Here is a 13,933-nt window from a genome sequence, read left to right as displayed (position 1 = left end):
TAATTGGAGACTAGTCGGGATTTCTACAACCATGATTTAACACATAACATTTGGTACATGATCCGGTTGGAATTCAATTTCATTGGAAGGAATCAAAGATCTGTAAGAAAAAGTAAAAAGTCCCCTGTATTATTGGCTAAGTCGTGATTGTTATTGTTTTTGTTTTGATTTTTATTTTATTTTTTTTTAAACGGCAAAATGGTATTTACACACCAACAATACTCCTGTTAACCTGAAACCTCTCCTTTAAGAGGCATATATGATGTAATCCACTACTTTCCTTAGAATCCTCTTGTGATTGTTGCATTTGCATAATTGTAATCCACTACTTTCCTTAGCATCTTTCAACATCATCACAAGATAGGAATATGACTTAAGTTGATTCTAATTGATGTCCCAACTAATAGATGTCTGAATCATATAATGACTGTTTACTTGCTGTGATTCATTGTGTCAAATTGTCAATATAGGATAATAAACGTATGTATATACCAAATATATAATTTAATATATGCATATTTTTTTTCTTAAATTTCAGGCCCAAGGAGATTGGGCCCTGGGCTGTTGCCCACCTCGCCCACCGTTTGGGCCAGGCCTGGCACCCGCTAATGCGGTGTTTGCACACCACACCTCTCCGACGTGGCAGAAAACTGTGCTCCACAACACTCACTCACTCTTAGACTACACGGTGTGGGTGTGGATATCCGGCGTGGTTGCCTCTCCACACGCTGCACACCAGCCTGTCGATGGCGTGGAGCGGTGGAGGGCGGCATGGACGTTTGGGCGCTGGATTCTTCACCGGAATGGTGAAGAAGATGGTGATGTGTTGGGTTGTTTTAATTTGGAAGTGGGTTTTTTATTTGATTTTCCGTTTTTTAATATAAAATAAATATAAAAAAGTATGCCACGTGTCACTCAACACTACCCTTTCACGCCCTGTCCCACTCCGCTTTTTTTTGCACCATGCCACTTTTCTAACGGGTGTTAACGTGTCGTCCACATGTCGTATTACGCCACATTTTCAAGCCCCTATCTTAAGGATACCAAGATTAAGATTGTACTAGGAGGGTGTGTCATTAACTTCCTCCAATCTAGTATAATACAGTGACGACATCATGGTCACATGGTGTACTAGGCTTAAACTCTTATGGTCTATGAACCGGTTAAAATTGTTCGGTTTAGTTTGTTGAACCAGCATTTCTTTAAAAAGTATCTTGTCTGTATTGAAAAAAATTAAATTGATTGTTCTGATTCATGAAAATTATGCATATATACAACCAATTAAAAAATATAAATAAATAATAAAAGATTAAATTGGGGGTTCAAAAGTTACTAAGTTGTCATCAGAACCATTAAACGATTTTCAAAGCGTTCTTCTATTCCTACACCCTAAAATCTTATTTTCATACTCTTACATCTACACGACTCGTATAAAGTTAAACGAGTTGTATAGGAAAATGTTGCAAAAAAATGAGAGTGTTTTTTTTTTGTCTCCATTATACGACCCGTATCCGCATAGAATGTTATACGAGCCGTATAATGTTATACGACCTAATATTTTCTCCATCTATACGAGCCATATAACATTATACGACCCAATATTTGTCATCTCAGAATATTATATACGGGCCGTATAACCCTATAATATAGATGGTGTAAAAATAAGATTTTAAGCTCTGAATTTATTAACACCCTTTTCAAACCGTAAATGAGACTGTATAAATCTGAAACCAGTTGAATATTTCAATTTGTTTTAACTTAGTGTTTAATCAATTTCAACAGTTTATAAATGGAAAAATTACAAGTTTTGTCATTTATCTTTATACCACTTTTCAGACGATGTCCTTTTTAACGAATGTTGACAGGCGGTGTCCTTTACTAGGTATTTTGTTGCAAGTTTAGTCCTTTACACCCAACCCAGTTAAAAAACCCTGTTAATTGTTGACAATCGGTGTCCTTTACTAGGTATTTTGTTGCAAGTTTAGTCTTTTACCTAGGTATTTTGTTGCAAGTTTAGTCCTTTACACCCAACAATTAACAGGGTTTTTTAACTAGGTTGGATGTAAAGGACTAAACTTGCAACAAAATATTTAGTAAAGGACACCGTCTGAAAAATGGTATAAAGATAAAGTACAAAACTTATAATTTTTCCGTTTATAATACCTTAGCAGATTTATTTACTGAAGACATGAAAGAAAAACCTCATGCATCCATAAAGTTCATTAGCTATATAATTTAATGAAAACATTAAACGTTTTGATTTTTTTAAGAAAATCTCCACCACTAGAGATGAAATAAAGAATAGGATGAATTAAAAAAAAAAAAAATACAAACTTTACCTAGCTATATCACCTGTGAAAACAAAATTTTGTAGACAAGTTATAGTTAAACTGTCTTAAAAATATATAAAAAAAACACATACAAATCTAGCTAAGAAATACTAGAACCTAAAACATCAATCAACCAAACATAAACAAGCTTAAAATTCAAACAATAGTCATCCTAAATATAAAACAAGTTTTAAAATCAATATACAACAATCTGAAGCCCATGACAAACAATTAGAACTGAATGAGTTTTTGTGAATGGTGTTTTCATTATTGATTCATGCTATTTGTTTTGTTGAAATAAAATAAATTGAAAAATTGGACTAAGAATTTCAAATCATGATTTTAATTTTTAAACATCAAATAAGCAAACAACACCATAATTACATAATATGTTAAACAATGTATGAGTGTCCATGCATGACAATATCAATTCAATTGAAAAAGATTGTGGTGGTTTTATAATCAACAATGTGATTGAATGATAGATATGGAAATTGGGTTGTGTTAGTGGCCCATAATTAGAGGCTAATAAGCATGCCACTAACTCATGTTAATGTCACGTTATCCTAATTAAACACTTTTGATGGTTGCTTATTGTTTAAGAGAAGAAAATGTTATAAGTTTGTAAATATTAATCAAACTTGTTTAGAAAATTGATAGTGGGTAGTAAAGATGAAAACCTCAATCCATTCGTATCTAAAATTAATTAATTTATGTTGTATTTTATTGGTATACAATTAATGGATAAAATATAAAACTATTTAATTCAAGTAAAATCAATAGAAAAATAAGTGCAAACATTTTGTTGTTAAAAAAACATTATAATAAAATAGAACTCACCTTTGAACAAGATGATAAGATTATGATCAAATACACTAGCAAAATAAATAAGAAGGGTAAGAAGGATTTTAGTTCTTCATCTAAGATTTAGAGTGTTAAATTAATTTTAAAGAAAAGAACATAATGGAAAAGTATAAAAGGAGTCCTACATTTATTTACTTTCTCTCTTTACATGCAAGACACATGTCAATTCTCCCCATTAATTTAAAACGTCATAACTTTTTCATACGATATATATTTTTTTAAATTTCACCATAATAACAAGCGTTTTTTATCGTTAATATGAGTATGATATTGTTATATAAAAATAAAATAAATATTTCATTTTTACTGGGTTTTCTTCGCATTGTATTAAAGGTTCAGATCATTATGTCTTTTAACTGGGCTTTGCTCATTACATTTTTAGTAGGGCTTCTATACATTGTGTTATTATCAAAACTTATAACACAATGTTAATTTGGGTTCAGGATACAACGTTTTTATCAAAACTTATAACACAACTTATGACACAATAAAGATTGTGTTATATTTGAGTTTTCTATACATTGTGTTATTGATTATGATTATTGTGTTTTAATATGTTGTCCATTGTGTTTTTGTTTTGTTTTTCATTGTGTTTTAATTTGTTGTTCATTGTGTTTTTAGTCTGATGTTCATTGTGTTGTAGTCAGTGGCGGACCCAGGATTTTTAGACAATGGGGTCCAAAAAAAAACACAAAAAAATGGAGAAACATGTATCGAACCCATGACCTTTTGTGTGCAAACAAGGGGTTTTACCACTGCACTAGGCTGACTTTCATTGTTATGGGGTCCAAGTAAATTATTTTATGGGGTCCATAGACAATTTTATATACCGTTTCTACTACTTTTTAAAAAAAAGATTGGGGTCCGGGGACCCCGTTCCTCGTAACGTAGGTCCGCCCCTGGTTGTAGTATGTTATTTATTGTGTTTTTTGGTTGTTGTCCATTGTGTTTTGGTCTGATGTATATTGTGTTTTTTATCTGTTGTTCATTGTGTCTTTTATCTGCTATTATCAATTGTTTTTTAGTCTACTTTTCATTGTTTTTTTAGTTTGATACTCAACGTGTTTTACGTTATGTCCATTGCGTTTTAGTCTATTTTCCATTGTCTTTTATCTGTTGTCATCGACTGTGTTTTTGGTTTACTTTCAATTGTGTTTTTAGTTTAATACTCATTGTGTTTTACGTTATGTCCATTGTGTAATACGTAATTGTGTTTTCAATTTTTTTTTTTTTTGAAAACTATAATAATAGGGTACTCATATTAAAGATAAAAAGAATCTCGATTTTCAAATTTTTTTTTTTGAAAACTATAATAATAGGGTACTCATATTAAAGATAAAAAGAATCTCGATTTTATGGTATAGTTTTTTTTTTTTGAAAACATATGATGTATAAAAAAATACGAACTTTTAAAAAGTAAGGGGGAAATAGCATGTGACTTGCATGTGCATATTCTTTTTGTTCTCTTGGACAAAATTACTCTTCCCACTTGATTCCTCTATGGACACTTACCATTTTATGATAACTTCTTATCCTTCTTATTTTTAAATCTTTGTATCTATCTATTATACTAAATGGATTCTCTTAGGCCACATGGGCTATTCTTAGCCAATCATTTTGATGATGTGGACGCCCTCTTAAGCCAGAGAATTCCTCTTGGCGCCAAACTCTCTCTCTTATTTTCCTTGATTCACGTGGCTTCTCAAACACGCTCTCATAATACATCCTCTCTCTTCAATCAATCCTTAAACCCTAATTTCAATTTCATACATCTCTGCCTGTTCCATCACTGTATCTCTCTCTGTTCCATTACAACCTAGATCTCAGTCTAAAGCAACCAGCAAAAGGTATGTTTTCTTCTAATCTTTAAGCTTTAATGTATGTTTAATCACTTTATTATTCATATTTAGGGTTTTTGCTTTCAATCCATTCGTCTTTGGCTTTTTGTTTCAACGATTTGGCGATTCTTCTTTTGATCAACACCATGTAAGGTAATTTTGTCGACTGTTTCTTAATAATCGGTAATCTTGTGTCTTCTATCCATGGAATTTTTTAATGAGTCGTTTTTGGTATGTCTTATATGTGATTTCTATATGTGTTCTACGATTTATCTAATTTGTTGTACGAAAATCCCTATTCTGATATATTCGTTTTGTAAACCTACTGATTCAATTTTTTTAGGGTTTTTATTGTGAAGAGGTTTTGTTGATGAGAATGTTAGATAGTCAAAGCCATGGGATTTCAATCCTTTCTGATCAATGGTGATTTTCAGAAAATCCTAAATCTCAAATCTGGTAATAAACAGATGGTTATGTGTTTTATAACAGAAATAGTCTTGAAAACTGTTTGGATTGAATTGAATTGAATTAAGTTGAGTTAATTAAGGTTAGGGTTTATGTGAATAGTTTTGAATAGTGTTTGGATTGAATAGAACTGAATTGAATTAAGTAAGGTTAAGGGTTTATGTTGGGTTTTTTATTATCATCATCATCATCATCATCATTATTATTATTATTATTTTGGGTTCAAGGGTTTATGTGTTTTACAGAGTATATGCATAACGCTTTACATATTTATGCAGGATATGATTGAGAATGTGTTGGAAATAAAAGACACCCATGTGAAGGAGGTTATGACGCCACTTGTGGATGTAGTTGCAGTTGATTCGACTACAACGTTAGTTGATTTCCACCACTTATGGGTAACTCATCAATATTCTAGGTAATTATTGAAAAAATATATTTTAAAGAAAATAATTCTGATTATGGATTTATTTAAAAAATAATAATTTGATTTGCACTCACAGGGTGCCAGTGTTTGAGCAGCGAGTTGATAACATCGTGGGTGTAGCTTACGTAATGGATTTGTTAGAACTTATTAAGAAAGTAAGATTCTGGTTATTTTTAATTATCATATATTGGTTTTTGTAGTAAAGATTTTTATTTATTTTGAAAATTTGAAGGGAGATATGCTTGAAACTGCAGTTGTGGGAGATATGGCTCACAAGCCTGCATATTTCGTTCCTGGTAATAGTTGACTTTGACTTCGATAGAAGTAAGTCATTAACATGACTCTTAAATTAATTATAATTTTTTTTTCAGATTCAATGTTAATCTGGAATCTTCTGGGGAATTCCGTATTAGGAAAGTTCACATGGTTGTTGTTCTTAATGAATACGGAGGAACCGTCGGTGTATGTTTATGCCCTTGATGCTCTATTTTGTATATTTTCAACAAGTTTAAAACAAAGGTTGATTTTGATTTTGACTTTTGCTTTTGTTTTCAATGAGCAGATTGTAACCCTTGAAAATGTTGTTGAGGAAATTGTTGATGAGAATGACTCAAAGGTAAGTTTTTAAAGTTTTGATGCAATTAATAATATACGCCTTTAACCTGATAGTTTTGTTTTTCTCTTATACTTTTTGTTCGTTAGTGTTTTTTTTTACAAAAAAAAAAAAAAAACTAAATACGAGGTTACGTTTATTTTTTTTCTTGACATTCTGGTATAAATTATATTAAAAACAGAGTTGTATTCAAAATAACGGTATGGTGACGAACCTTGCCGGTACCGACCAAACAACATCGGTACCAGTATCAATGTTATCGGAATATATGTTTTTTAAGGTTTTCGATCTATGTAAAACACGACTTTATTTTTGTGGGTTACATCATAAAACTTTTGTGTGATAAAATCATTGTAAATAAACTTTTTTCTTATAGTCGTCGATACCGATCCTTACCAAATTTTAACATCTCGGCTGCAACGCGTGGGTTTCACCTACTAAATACACAGTTGCGGTTAATTTTTTTCTCGACATTCAGATGTAAGTTTTGTTGAAAACAAAGTTGTATTTGAAATAGCGATATGATGACAAACCGAGTCAGTACCGGCCGACAACATCGGTAACAATATCGGTGTTCTCTGTATTTGTATTTATGGCTTTCGACGACTTTATTTTTTGAGTTGCATCATAAAACTTTTGTGTACTAAAAGTAAAACCATTATAAACAAACTTTCTTTTTGTAATCGTGTAAACCAAGTCTTACAAATTTTATCATTCCCGTCGTTTAAAGATAATATCTCATCATCAATTGTTGTTTCACTTAATGATACTCCTCTGATTCAACTGTAGATACGAATTTGGTATTATTGTTGTTTTAATATTGAGTAATAACATCAATTTGATTGAGTTCTGATGCCATTTGAGTTCAGCTTTTTGGACACCTATAACACTTGAAGGGGAGATTCTGAAAATCAATTGACAAGGAGATTACCGATTAGATTCATGAAGCACGACTCTGCTTTGAACCCTAAATTGATCAATTTCTCACACTCTAATCCCTTCTCGGACATTGACGTTGTTAAGGTTTGTTTTTGACTTATACAATTTGTATTTCTTGAAAATATTGAAACACATGAATGTTAAAGATTTAGGATATGTTGTCGGGTATAAGTGTTCATGCATCGTGCATTGGTGCTTCCCATCAACAGAAGATGTTGCAGATTTCAAGTCACAGTTTGATAAGATTAAAGAGGCTACAGGAAGGGTGATAATAATGACAGCACATGCACCTAATGGGTCAAGGTTTGACACTTTGACTTTCATTTCCACGTTTTTGACCCTAATATTGGAGTTGATGAGGTAATTATATTGGAATAATGTTTCCAAACCAATGTGGTAAACATTTAGATCAGGCCCGGTTATTGGGCTGGACAGGCCTGGCGAATGCCAAGGCCCAAAATTGAAAGGGGCCCAAAATTTGAAATGTTGTATACATATATTTTATTGATGATTGGGGCTTGGGTCATTGGGGTTGGAGTGCAATGGGGCGGGCTAAAAGAGGTGGGATATCTAGAGGCTCTTCACTTTCTTTGATTATCTGTTTTTAAGTGAAAAATGGTCCAAACGTCTACGGTTAAACCTTTTTTTAAAATCAAAGGACAAAACTAAATAAGATCTTTAACTTCATAAAATACTTAATATATTAAAAAGGAGCGCCTATTTTAATATTTTCTAACATAAAATAATCTATCCCACAATATTCAATAGTTTGTTAACTTAATAGTTTAATAGATTTTGATTATTAAATATTCAAACAAAGTAATTTTATCTTATCAATATTCTTCGGTTAATATTTGAAAACAAACAAGTATTAGTGGAGCTAGACTTTATATGAAACGATAACAATGTCATCATAAAGCTTGAAAATGCGGCCATCGAATAATCAAAGTCAGTTGACTTTGCTGTTTTTGGAAAGTACATTATATTGGAGAAAAGAGAATGATAATGAGAACATTGACACATCTATATGATTGGTCCGGGATCAAATGATTATGGCTAGGGTTTAAATATGAGCATTGCAACAATGAATAACAAACAAGACACAATTAGCATACGAACTGCAAAGTCAACTTAAAGAAAGTCAACGTGCTTTGGGAGAGGCTACTGCAGTTGCTCGTCTTAATCACAGGTTAGTAGGTGCCTATAATTGCAAGGATGAACTTTAGTTATCTTAATCATATTAGATTATTTATGTTCTGATCATCACTGTGTATAGAATTTGATTATAGACCTATTCTAGAGGCAGCTTTGTCTTCGTATACTGGTTGCACCGATTGCAAGGTGGACGTGGCGTAATTTTGCTTATTGTGTTTACACCTGTGATATCATTATTTCATCTTTGGTTCTATTTTTTTAGGTGCCTCATGGATTTTTTTAGTGCTTACGATAATACAATTATGCTTTCGGGAATAATTGGTGAGTTAGTAGAACACAAGCGGAATATGAAAATTTCAAAATTATGGTGACTGGGCATTCAATGGGCGGGGCTATGGCAGCTTTTTGTGGGTTGGATCTTGCGGTAACTAAGATCATTCCATCTCCTCACTTTACTTTACTATACTTGCTTTGCTTTTTGCTGTGTAGAATTATGGTTTGCTACATTACAGTTAATAAGTCAACAAGATAAGTGTTACTTCATTATAGTTTATTAATGTTTTAGTTTTTACATCCATATTTAGTGATGCTTGGATATGCATATTGAAACTAATGCAATAGAATAAAATTTGTTGGATGAGACTATTTGTAGACTACTGTTCAAAATAGGGTTACAAGAGTTTTGTATTTATAGACTACAAAACCAATTAACCAAGAAACTAAATAAATCAAATTAGGGTAACAAGAGTTTTGTATTTATAGAATAAAAATATTTGTAGACTACTGTTCAAAATAGGGTTACAAGAGTTTTGTATTTATAGACTACAAAACCAATTAACCAAGAATCTAAATAAATCAAATTAGGGTAACAAACAATCAAGGTTTCTAATATAATGATACTATCGGTGGCAGTATTGACCCATTCTAAGAACTGGTTGATTTGGGCAAAAAATAAGTTATATATGGTCATATGGGTCAAACTGAGTTACCTCAAATTAGTAAACGATTCAATTTGTATCATTTCAAATTAGTTAATAGGGTGCCTCAAATTAGTCAATGGGTCAAAACAAACAAGTGTTATAAATTTAAAGATGATGCAAATTCGTCGCCACCACTACTTCGCTCACCACCATCACAAATTACATGAGAGTTTTTTGCAGATTCTAGAGAAGGTCTAGAGTTTAAACCCTTACAGATCCCCAAAAGTACCTGATGCCAGTTTAATTTCAATTTGAATAGTAAAGAAATATTGTTTATTTGTTTTTATAGAAAGATTAATTTGGAATACTTAAGGTTTTGTTAGATAAAGTGACTAATCAGTACTTATTTATATATTGTTGAAGTTTGTGAAGTTTAGAATATGATGGTGGCTTAAAAGTGTTAGGGAATAATGCTGCTACAAGTGATGGTTTCAGCAATGGCACATTCTTCAGGGTTGTTCTATTAGTTCATAGGGAAAAGGTACTACGTGTAATATGGATTTGTCCACTTATAACTGTTTTCTTGGATATTTGTCGGTTATTTTCTTTCCATAGCAAAATATGTGGAAAGAGCAAGGAAATGCTTAGCAACTGAGTTTAATGCACTGGTTAGTTTATCTTTTGTGTTGTATCTTATATAAAAAATTATATTATTCAACAACTCATTAGTCATATTGTTAATTTTATAACAAATAGTAGATCCAGTACAATAGGCAAGTCGTATGGTATCTGTTTCTTCTTGATTGAAGATTAACGATTGAAGAGAGGGGCTCTTTGCATAATATATAATCCCACATTTAAAATTACGAAAAAAAAATCAAATTTTCATGGTGGTTTACTAATTTCATTAGTAATTGTACTTTATTTCTTTCAAAGGATTTGTGTACTTATAGAAGGAGGAACCTAATTGATTTGTACAATTACAGAATTTGGGGTAATGTCACAACATGTTTTATTTTAGTGTTTGTTTGTTTGTTTGTTTTTTTTTTGTTTTCTTTTTGCAGTAGGTTTGTTTCCATTTGTTCATGAGATTTCAATTGAAGAGGAGATCTGACATGTACCCAAAAGAGGTATGTGGCCAAAGGTTCGTGTCCATTTTGAGACCATCATCGTAGAGAGAGGGAGAAGAGAGCCACCATTGTTCTCCACTGCACCATGCCAGTCGTCATCTAACGCTTGATACAAATCCATGTACCTCGGCTTCTAAAACCCTAATCTGTGGCGAAGGAGGTAGGTGGCCGTTCAACCGATGGTAGGTGGGCCACGCAACGACGGTGGTGAAACCAAGAACGACATCAAATATGAGGTTGATAATGACTATGTTAAACAAACTGTTTAGTACTATAACAGCACAAGGGTTGATGATTTGGAGCACCAATAGCTAAATCGTAACCCTAATATTTTTAACCCCAATTTTATTTTTGTTTTTGAAATAATACATGGCAGACTCGTAGCGGAATGAAAGGATGTAGGTTAGAGACTTAATAGTCGAACCACACAGACACAATTGTGTATTTATTGCTAAAGGCAGGAAGATGCTCTTTGCACCAAGAACATGTGCCATGGAGAGGCTGTGTATAACTAGAAGAAGATCTGATCTCTGTGTAGGTACAAGTCAAAGCTAACTCCAAATTAACTTTTAGCTTCAAAAGTTGAATGATATTGTTTTCATGAGTTATGAATTTGTATTGTATTTAGAATGAACATGGAACAAAGGTCGAGTGGAGAGTATGAAATCTTTTCAAAACAAAGTTAGCTGCTGCAATTCTTGGTGGTGTTGATAATATTTAAATGGTAAGTTTTAATTATCACTGATTAAACAAATTTGTTAGCAAATGAAACGGATGAATTAGGATCTAGAAGAACACCTATTTCCCATTGTAGCTTATGAGATTGAGGACTTGACAGGTTATAGGAATTTAATTGCTGATTTTTATCTTTGAATATTAAATTCAGCAAATTAGTTCTGTATTTTAACTGAAAATGCCTCAATGCTGGACGTGTGGCTGTGAGCTTCCGAATCTAAGTTGGCTTTCCTGCAATTACATTCTGGGACTTTTTTAATCGACTGTCAATTTGTATATGTGTTCATTAGGAAGAAATTATGATCTGATTGGTCTGTGCTTCATCCGTATTTGATGTTATTGATCTGATAAATTTTGGCAAAGAAATCAAGTTGTATAAAGTAAAATATATATTATATAAATGATCTGTAACTTTCTTAATTATTAGTTAATGAGAAGCAACTTCGTGCTAAAGAGTATGGGGTATTAAAATCTGTTAATAATCGTAATACGGGAACCAATTGCGAGTATAGTAGCATCTATATTTATGTGTAATTTATCAAATCAATAGATTTATAAGAAGTATTTTGATGCAGGAGCATCCGGTTAGTTGAACCCGAACCCATGCTGAACTCGTACCCGTGAGAAGATCCGTTGGAATTGGTTAACATGAGCAAATAATTGGAAAAGAACAATATTATCTTATATTGTTTATTTGTATTTCTTATTTTATTTTATTTAGTTTCCTACTTAGCTTATGGTTCCTAATCTATATAAAGGGATCTAGGGTTTATGTTTATTTAGTTTTTTTGATTTGATTATTATAAAAAGAACGTTGTTCTTGAACCCTTTGGTTCGTTTATCACCTTTCATTAATCATTACGCTTTTGAGCCATTTGAGTACGCTTCCGATCCGTATCATTCATCGGCTTGTTCCCTTGAATAGTAGTCCCGTTAAGAACCTTTTGCATGAACGTACATTCTTCCTCATCGGGTTCAATCCCATCTTCATCGAATCGAGGTTCCTCTTCCGACAAATTCATATGATAGATTGGTTCGTAGAACCGGGGTGGGTAATGACCAAACGAATGCTCCTCTCCGTCGCCACCTTCGTCCCAGACGATGGTGCTCAACTCGGTTTTCGTGTTGCACATCCCCTGTTGCAACTCCAGATCTCGGACTCGTTGACGGAGCCGTCTAATCTCTTCAAGATCTCGGACTCGTTGTTGGAGCCGTTTGATCTCTTCAAGGTCTCGGACTCGATTTCGGAGTCGTTTGATCTTAATAACATCCTGTGGATCACGGTTTCCGATCTCGTTGCCTCGCCCGGCGGATCTACGGTCACGGTTTAATCGATCTCCACAAACACGTGAATCACAAATGTTCTTGTCGATGCCTCGGTCGGCGACTCTTCGACCAAGAAAACACTTGCCTTCACGTAGAGCCATTTGAAAACCAAAGCTCTGATACCAGCTGATGCATCAAAGGTGATAAACGAACCAAAGGGTTCAAGAACAACGTTCTTTTTATAATAATCAAATCAAAAAAACTAAATAAACATAAATCCTAGATCCCTTTATATAGATTAGGAACCATAAGCTAAATAGGAAACTAAATAAAAATAAAATAAGAAATACAAATAAACAATATAAGATAATATTGTTCTTTTCCAATTATTTGCTCATGTTAACCAATTCCAACGGATCTTCTCATGGGTACAAGTTCGGCGTGGGTTCGGGTTCAACTAACCGGATGCTCCTGCATCATACTCCCCGTCTTCGAAAAAAACTCGTCCTCAAGTTTTGCCTTCGAACCAAACCCACCTGGGTCAAAAGGAACATCAACCCGATTCCATTTTTTTATCACGACCCGCATAAAAATTTCAACCTCATGAACCATCTCGTCTGAGTTTAAATTTGTACCACCTGGGTCGAAGGGGGCATTCAACCGTCTCCTGTTAACTGTAGGCTTGACTTGCTCAATTATCTCATCTCGAACTAGAAACTCATATGGTTGTAAACCATAGAACTCGTTACATTCTTTCACAACATCGCCAATGAGTTTAACAACCTTTTCCCACTATTTTCAACCTCGATGTTTGGTCCTTGACTAATATCACTTGCATTTAGAATTTCTAATATGTTTGCTTCACACGAAAACTCATCATAATTATGGTAACTCTTAACAACAATATATTCCTTGGATTGGTGTTTCAAAAATTTCAAGTCTGCATAATATTTGGTATATTCCGAAGACTTTGCATGAGATCCCTCCGCAAATTCATCACCATAGGAATCAGGGGCGGATCTACATGGAGACTAGGGGTAGCCCGGGATACCCCTCAACTTTTTTGACGTAGTGTAATTTTTTTTTAAAATCTCCGTTTTATTTATTAGGGATACCTCCAAGCAAACATTAGGATACCCCTGAATGTAAGTGAAGATAAGATGAAATATTGAAATGAAATTTTCAAAATCGAAAAAATCTGGTCACAAAATTTGCAGCGGCACCTTCTTGAAAAATTGTAGAAGATGAACG

General features: G+C 33.1%; 1 long non-coding RNA gene across 17 annotated transcripts; it reads left to right on the top strand.

Annotated features, from left to right (window-relative positions):
- Positions 1-4,883: 4,883 nt before the first annotated feature.
- On the top strand, positions 4,884-12,980 carry LOC110914947. Of its 17 annotated transcripts, XR_004883210.1 has the most exons (15): positions 4,884-5,041; positions 5,105-5,185; positions 5,776-5,915; positions 6,001-6,079; positions 6,157-6,220; positions 6,296-6,386; positions 6,487-6,540; positions 7,407-7,560; positions 7,623-8,665; positions 8,753-8,817; positions 8,894-10,219; positions 10,616-10,917; positions 11,058-11,219; positions 11,310-11,405; positions 11,992-12,972. It is a non-coding gene; the product is annotated as an uncharacterized LOC110914947 (long non-coding RNA). The 17 variants fall into 17 exon arrangements; XR_004883208.1 differs by adding an exon at positions 5,376-5,455 and having other exon boundaries at positions 7,623-10,219; positions 11,992-12,976; XR_004883206.1 differs by adding an exon at positions 5,376-5,488 and having other exon boundaries at positions 7,623-10,219; positions 11,992-12,976.
- The last annotated feature ends 953 nt before the right edge of the window (positions 12,981-13,933 follow it).

This window comes from Helianthus annuus, chromosome 16 (genome assembly GCF_002127325.2).
Source record: "Helianthus annuus cultivar XRQ/B chromosome 16, HanXRQr2.0-SUNRISE, whole genome shotgun sequence".
Classification (NCBI taxonomy): Eukaryota; Viridiplantae; Streptophyta; class Magnoliopsida; order Asterales; family Asteraceae; genus Helianthus; species Helianthus annuus.
The sequence above is the reverse complement of the archived record's forward strand: the minus strand, read 5'-3'. Positions and strand labels throughout refer to the sequence as shown.